The following is a 7,498-nucleotide window of genomic DNA, read 5'->3' on the forward strand; positions in this document are numbered from 1 at the left end:
TGCCTCACAGCTGCAAGCTAAGTATCACAGAACTGATAAGGGACTTGTACAACTTACCAGTTTGTTTGGAGACGAGTGCTCTTTGCTATACCAGAAGAGGGCTTGGTTTAAGTGGATTTTCATTATAAAGAACATTGTTTTGAATTTTCAAACGTGTGTGTGTCTGAAATTTGTATCTGTGAATTTTTGGGAGGATTCTACCAGAGAGCCCGACAGAACATAAATAAAGCAGTTAATGTCACACAGCTAATCCAAGCGGGGGGGAAAACCCAGTGTGAAAAAAATAGGACTCCTTATCTCAGCCCACCTCAGGTCGCCGAGCCCTTGGGGCAGGAGGAAGAAAAAGGATTGGGGGGAAAAAAACCCTTCTCGATGAAGAAGTCATGCAAAAAGAAAATAAAGAATTTGCAGTAGAAAAGAGATCTAAGGCCGCTCAGAAAAACCACCCCAAGTTCCATCTCCCCATCCTACTTTTTCTCCTTCAACCTGCTTCTTGCATTGCAGATATCAGCCTACTGTGTTCTCCATCCATCTGTTCCTTGTCAAGCTTTGGGAAAAAAAATAGAAAGATCAAACAACGACTAAAGGCGAGTTGCGAGCAAAAAAAAAAAGCTCCAGCTCCTTCTTGACAGCTAATCCCTTCAGACTCTTTCAAGGTTTCCTCCGTCGAAAAGTTTTCGCAAGGAAAAAGGGGAAGAAACAGTCTTCAAAAGCCGGAACGTCTCCTGATACTCGATTTAATCGTAGGTCGGATTCCACCGCTTTGCTCAAGAATTATTTCGTTTTCGTCTGAAGAAAAAAAAAGCTTTATTTTTCTCGGACTGTTGTTCTGCTTCGCTGCTGTGCCAAATATGGTATTTGAGAGGGTTTAGGCTCTGAATTCATGTCTGTTGTGCTGTGTTTGTATCTGTTGGCCCAGACAGGTAAACCATTTTAGGAAATAGACACTACAAGAAATATTTTATTTTTGCTGAAATAGGTTGTGATTATGATAACGAAATCTTAATAGCTATACACTCCCCCCCCCCCTTTCCTTCCTCTTATACCTTTCTTTCCCTGCTCCTTCTGTTTTTTTCTGGACCAAGCTCATTTAACAAATTAGCAGAGTGGGAAGGGACGTTGTAGGTCATCCAGTCCAACCCCCCACCCAAGAAGGAAACCTTACACCATTTCTGACATTCTTTTCTTGAAAGTTATTGACAAAATTGAACGGGTCCAAAGACGGGCTACAAGAATGGTGGAAGGTCTTACGCATAAAACGTATCAGGAAAGACTTCATGAACTCAATCTGTATAGTCTGTAGGACAGAAGGAAAAGGGGGGACATGATCGAAACATTTAAATATGTTAAAGGGTTAAATAAGGTTCAGGAGGGAAGTGTTTTTAATAGGAAAGTGAACACAAGAACAAGGGGACACAATCTGAAGTTAGTTGGGGGAAAGATCAAAAGCAACGCGAGAAAATATTATTTTACTGAAAGAGTAGTAGATCCTTGGAACAAACTTCCAGCAGACACGGTTGGTAAATCCACAGTAACTGAATTTAAACATGCCTGGGATAAACATATATCCATTGTAAGATAAAATGCAGGAAATAGTATAAGGGCAGACTAGATGGACCATGAGGTCTTTGTCTGCCGTCAGTCTTCTATGTTTCTATGTAAAGTTTCCAATGATGAAGCTCTCACAACTTCTGAAGGCAACTTCTGTTCAATGAAGGGCTGCAAAAAAATTTACTACCACACTGTGGCAGTGGCTTATTGTGTAGGTGTGGCTTGATGGTCATGTGACTGAGTAGGAGTGGCTTGCCAGCCATGTGACCAGGTGGGAGTGGCTTGACAATCATGTGACTGGGGGGTGGCTTAAAGGTCATGTGACTGGGTGGGAATGGCTTACCGAGCAAGATAAGTTTTCAAATAGGTGCTTGGACTCTTTTGCAGTTGATTAAGTCACATTATTTGAATAGCCACAAATGAGAGACAGCATTATCTGTTGAGCACAGCAACATTTTAAGGTTTTGTTCTGAACCCACAAGGTTCAGTATGATAACAGATTAGGTAAGTAGCTCAATTTTCTGTAATTGCTATAAAAGTTCTAGATAATTATTAAAATGATTAAAGCGTTTATGGGTAAAACATACGATTTAATTACTTCTTATTTTAAAAGTAATTAAGGATGATACTAGGGTACTAGAGAAGGAAGGACAATAAAAAAACTACTAAGTAAATAAATAGTGCATAAACTTACTATCCCCTGCTATTTTGGTTGGCAAGCCACTCCCACCCAGTCACATGATCTTTAAGCCACACCCACAAAATAAGCCACGCCCACAACGTGGCAGTAAAAAATTTGGCAGTCCATCACGGGAGGTTTTAGCCTCCAATCCCCTAATCATCTAATCCTGTTTGGCTGCTCATGTTTTCTTCTGGGCTGTTACGTATTTTCCCCAACACCATCTCTATCTTCCTATACAATTCCTGATATATTTGAGGGCGAATTTTTGAAGCAAGGACTCTATATCAAGTTAGGAAAGGGTTAAAGATTTATGTGACCTGGAAAAAAAGAAAAGACTTTACCGAGCCTCAAACTGCCCTAATGTAGATATCGGGGAATGTTATTTTAATCTCTCTTGGGTTATTTCCCCACTAGTGATTCCTTGCATTTTATAGCATTTTTTTTGTGTGCTGACAGTAAGTCTGTCTTCATTACTGATTTATTGCCACAGTAGTGGTTGGATGATGCCCAAGTCTACTTACCTGAACATGTCTATGTACTTTTTCAGATAGCAATATGGAAGTAATTTCCTACTGATTTGGGGATTTTTTAATAACCCAGAGATTTGGGTTAGAGGTAGGAAAAATAAAATCCTCCCATTTTTCCCCCCAAAGAGTAAACATTGAATGAAATGGCTTGGATCATCCAGACAAATGTCCCTGAAAGAGATTTCATCAAAAAATGTCTGTCTTTTTCCAAACCTCTGCAATATGAAGTCAACGTGATTAAACTTTACATTGAGGCGAAAACAGCCATGACAAATGGACAAGATTATTATTATTATTATTATTATTATTATTATTATTATTATTATCATCATCATCATCATCATCATCATCATCATCATCATTAATTAGATTTGTAAGCCACCCCCCTCCGAAGACTCGTATAGAATAGCTGGTATACCTGGATCAACATTAGTAACTGTGAGAGGGATTTTGGAGTTCTACTGGACAGTCACTTAAATGTGAACCAACAGTGTGCTCCAGTGGTCTGCATTGGTTGACGATCAGTTTCCGGTCACAATTCAAAGTGTTGGTAATGACCTATAAAGCCCTTCATGGCATTGGACCAGAATATCTCTGGGACCGCCTTCTGCCGCACGAATCCCAGCGACCGATTAGGTCCCACAGAGTTGGCCTTCTCCAGGTCCCGTAGACATAGAAACATAGAAACATAGAAGTCTGACGGCAGAAAAAGACCTCATGGTCCATCTAGTCTGCCCTTATACTATTTTCTGTATTTTATCTTAGGATGGATATATGTTTATCCCAGGCAGGTTTAAATTCAGTTACTGTGGATTTATCTGCCACATCTGCTGGAAGTTTGTTCCAAGGATCTACTACTCTTTCAGTAAAATAATATTTTCTCATGTTGCTTTTGATCTTTCCCCCAACTAACTTCAGATTGTGTCCCCTTGTTCTTGTGTTCACTTTCCTATTAAAAACACTTCCCTCCTGGACCTTATTTAACCCTTTAATATATTTAAATGTTTTGATCATGTCCCCCCTTTTCCTTCTGTCCTCCAGACTATACAGAAACAATGTCGTCTGGCAGGTCCCAGTGGAAGAGCCTTCTCTGTGGCAGCTTTGAAATCAACTCCCCCCGGAGATCAGGACTGCCCCCACCCTCCTTGCCTTTCGCAAACTCCTTAAAACCCACCTCTGCCGTCAGGCATGGGGAAATTGATTCCCCGGGCCATTCTGGTTTGTCTGGGATGTATGACTGTTTTTATATTAAGGGTTTTAAACTGTTTTTATCATTGAATTTGTACTGTGTTTTGTTGTTGTGAGCCGCCCCGAGTCTCCAGAGAGGGACGGCATACAAATCATAATAATAATAATAATAATAATAATAATAATAATAATAATAATAACAACAACAACAACAACAACAACAACAACAACTATCAAGGCATTTTCCCTGACATTTAAATGAAATCTAGATGGCTGCAACTTACATCCATTACCAAAGTTTCTTGGTTTCCCTAGCAATGAAAAGTAAGTCTTCACCAGCCTCCCATGTCATCTTTCTAGGCATCAGAAATGCTGCTAGGTCTCCTCGTGATAGGAGCGATTCACAACTTGTTAAGATTTTGTGCCAGGAGGTGTTTAAGTCCTCCAGCGATTTCTCCAGTAACCTTTCTTAATTGCCGTAAAAATCCTATCTTACATTTTTTTTAGCATTTATGCATAATTCATTATGTTAAGGGAACATAAATAAATAAAATAAATCCTGAAAGACAGCAGAGAGGTACTAGCTAGATGTTCTCTCTGTTTTATAAGGCTTCTTTATTATTTTTTTTAAACCAGCTGTGAATCAGAGAGCCTTGAAACAGAGGCAGACTTTTAAATTAAAGACTTATCAGCTAGGATCCGTAGCCTTGTTCAATATCCTATTAGGCATGCACACAAAATAACTCAAGGTGTGCAAATTTCCCTTTCAAGGACAACCACAGTTATCTTAAGCAATTAAGGGTTAAGAAACATAGAAACATAGAAGTCTGAGGGCAGAAAAAGACCTCATGGTCCATAAATCTGGGTACAGTATTTATCTTTCAGTACCGCTCTCCCTGTTTTCACATGTGGGTTTTAAAATGTCAAAGGCTGTTTTTTTCAACAATTGAATCATCCTACATAGCTTCTGCTCTGGCAATCTCACACTACTTACCAGAGCTTACAAAACTTTTGCCAGACCCATCCTCGAATACAGCTCATCTGTTTGGAACCCAGATCGCATCTCAGACATTAACACCCTTGAAAATATCCAAAGATACTTCACCAGAAGAGCCCTTCACTCCTCTACTCGAAACAGAATACCCTATGAGACTAGACTTTCAATCCTGGGCCTAGAAAGTTTAGAACTAAGACGCCTTAAACAAGATCTAAGTATTGCCCACAAGATCATATGCTGCAACGTCCTGCCTGTCGGCGACTACTTCAGCTTCAACCACAACAACACAAGAGCACACAACAGATTTAAACTTAATATTAACCGCTCCAAACTTGACTGTAAAAAATATGACTTCAGTAACCGAGTTGTCGAAGCGTGGAACTCATTACCGGACTCCATAGTGTCATCCCCAAACCCCCAACACTTTACCCTTAGATTATCTACAGTTGACCTATCCAGATTCCTAAGAGGTCAGTAAGGGGCGAGTACAAGTGCACTAGAGTGCCTTCCGTCCCCTGTCCTATTGCTCTCCTATATCTCCTATACCTTTCTTCTATTCCTATATCTCTTCTTCTATTCTTTCATTGATATGTTCTATTCCTATAACTTCTCTTCTATTCTTTCTTAGATATATTTTACTATGAGTATCTCCTCTATAACCTTCATCATGTATTTTACTATGTGTATATAGATATATATCCACTAAAACCCTCATTGTGTTTTGGACAAAATAGATAGATAGATAGATAGATAGATAGATAGATAGATAGATAGATAGATAGATAGATAGATGATAGATAGATAGATAGATAGACAGACAGACAGACAGACAGACAGACAGACAGACAGACAGACAGACAGACAGACAAACAAATAAATCTGCAAAACTTCTCTAGTGGTTCCCATGGTAAGAAATCGGATGTTCCCTCCAGCTCCTCCTCTTTGTTATATGTGGTTGATGGCACTGTGGAATGTTCTCAGCTTCAAGAAATCCAAATGTGGATTGATAGTTTTCCCAGCCCCTTGAGAAATCTACTTTTAAAGGCTTCTTGCAGCCGCAGCTTCGGTCGCAATCACGCTAGCCAGAAATGTCGTCTAAATTATGGATGCTGTTTGAAATGTTTGCCTTCTGGCTTTAGGCCTGCTCTTGGGTCCCTAGATGAGCTATGCTTTGCAAAGCGCTGGGTCCGCCAGTCACATTCCTATCCAAGAAGACACGGGAAACTTGCGAATGGTGCTTTCCAAGTACTTCAAAATCCATTACTTCTCAGCAGGAATCCTGGCGGATCCAGAACTTCAATGTATTTGAAGAGTATGAGTTGGAGAAAAGAAATACTCTTGAGTATGAAGAGGATGGATGGATGGGTGGATGGATGGATGGATGGCAAGAGATAAATTGATACAATAGATCAAGAGATCGATAAATAGACAGACAGAGATTGATATAGATAAAGATAGATAGATAGATAGATAGATAGATAGATAGATAGATAGATAGATAGATAGGTAGGTAGGTAGGTAGGTAGGTAGGTAGGTAGGTAGATAGGTAGGTAGGTAGGTTAGTATGGAGGATAGACTGTTACACAAAAAGCAGAACCTCCCTCTCTACGTCTCTGAAATATTCCAATGGAATAGCAATTCAGAGCATAATACCATGGTCTTTCAAGACTGAAGGATGCCAATAGATGGATGGATGGATGGATGGATGGATGGATGGGTGGATGGATGGATGGATGGATGGATGGATGGATGGATGGGTGGGTGGGTAGGTAGGTAGGTAGGTAGATGATAGCTAGATAGCGAGATAGAGAGATAGAGAGATAAAGAGATAGAGAGACAGACAGATAGATAAAGATACAGTAGATAAATAGATAGATAGATAGATAGATAGATAGATAGATAGATAGATAGATAGATAGATGATAGATAGATAAATACAGTAGATAAATAGATAATAGATAAATAGATAATTAGATAATTAGATAATTAGATAGATAGATAGATAGATAGATAGATAGATAGATAGATAGATTTATTTGATTTTTTTATGCCGCCCTTTGCCGTAGACTCAGGGCGGCTTACAACATATTAGCAATAGCACTTTTTAACAGAGCCAGCCTATTGCCCCCACAATCCGGGTCCTCATTTTACCCAAAATGCTTTCAAACGGCTAAGTTGGCAGAAACTGGGACAAGTAATGGGAGCTCACCCCGTTGAGCGACAATAGGGACTCGAACCACCAAACTGCCAACCTTTCTGATTGACAAGCTCAGCCTCTTAGCCGCTGGTGCGGAAGACTTGAAAATCGGGACAAAACGGTTGTGTCCCTTCTCACCTTGAAGCAATTCTTGCCACCACATTATTCTGCACCCCGAAACAAAAGGATTCCTTCGGTCCTTCAGTCTAGGGAGTGCTCGTTATCACCACAGCATCTGTTCAACTTGAAAAGTTATTTAAGAATTAGAGGTGGTGGCCGTGCATCACAATGGATTAGTGACAGGTAGGCTCGAAATAAATGATATTCCACGGAGACAATCTTGACTTGGAAATCTT

The sequence above is a fragment of the Erythrolamprus reginae genome, chromosome 8 (assembly GCF_031021105.1).
Source record: "Erythrolamprus reginae isolate rEryReg1 chromosome 8, rEryReg1.hap1, whole genome shotgun sequence".
Classification (NCBI taxonomy): Eukaryota; Metazoa; Chordata; class Lepidosauria; order Squamata; family Dipsadidae; genus Erythrolamprus; species Erythrolamprus reginae.